Genomic DNA, 1,127 nt, shown 5'->3' on the forward strand with positions numbered 1-1,127 from the left:
CTAGTAAATGGGACAGAGAGCCTGAATTGTTGCAAAAGTCCTTTGAGGTATCTACGCCAATGGGTGAGTCTGTTGTAGTTAGACGGGTATATCGAAGTTGTGACGTGAAGATTCATGACCGCCATACGTTAGCTGATTTGCATGAGCTAGAAATGGTTGATTTTGATATCATTATGGGTATGGATTGGTTGGCTTCTTGTTATGCCAATGTAGATTGCTGGACAAAGATTGTTCGTTTTAATTTTCCAAGTGAGCCTATTATTGAATGGAAATGTGATGCTGCAACACCTAAGGGAAAGTTTATTTCTTACCTTAAAGCTCGAAGGATGATTTTGAAAGGGTACATCTATCATTTGGTACGAGTGCATGATATGGAGGTGAAATCTCCAACCCTTCAATCGGTTCCCGTCGTGAATGAATTTCCTGATGAACTTCCTGGTCTTCCTCCAGAAAAAGAAATCGACTTTGCTATTGATATGCTTCCAGATACTCAACCAATATCTATTCCTCCATACAGAATGGCTCCTGCCGAGTTAAAAGAATTGAAAGCCCAGTTGAAGGATCTTTTGAATAAGGGCTTTATCAGGCCCAACACATCTCCCTGGGGTGCACCAGTGTTGTTTGTTTGTAAGAAGGATGGTTCGTTAAGAATGTGTATTGAATATCGCCAGCTCAACAAAGTGACTATCAAGAACAAGTACCCTTTACCCAGAATTGATGATTTGTTTGATCAGTTGCAAGGTGCCAAATATTTCTCAAAGATTGACCTTTGATCCGGCTATCACCAATTGCGAGTTAAGGAGAGAGATATTCCGAAAATGGCTTTCCGGACTAGATATGGCCATTATGAATTTCTTGTGATGTCTTTCTGTCTTACTAATGCGCCAACAACTTTTATGGATTTAATGAATCGGGTTTTCAAGCCATTTCTAAATATATTTGTAATTGTTTTCATTGATGATATTCTGGTATATTCTCAATCAGAAGCAGAACATGAGGATCATTTGCTTGTGGTGTTACAGACTTTGAAAAATCAGAAATTATATGCTAAATTCTCCAAATGTGAATTTTGGTTGAATTCAGTGGATTTCCTTGGGCATATCGTTTCCGATAAAGGTATTAAGGTA

The sequence above is a fragment of the Nicotiana tabacum genome, chromosome 5 (genome assembly GCF_000715075.1).
Source record: "Nicotiana tabacum cultivar K326 chromosome 5, ASM71507v2, whole genome shotgun sequence".
Lineage (NCBI taxonomy): Eukaryota > Viridiplantae > Streptophyta > Magnoliopsida > Solanales > Solanaceae > Nicotiana > Nicotiana tabacum.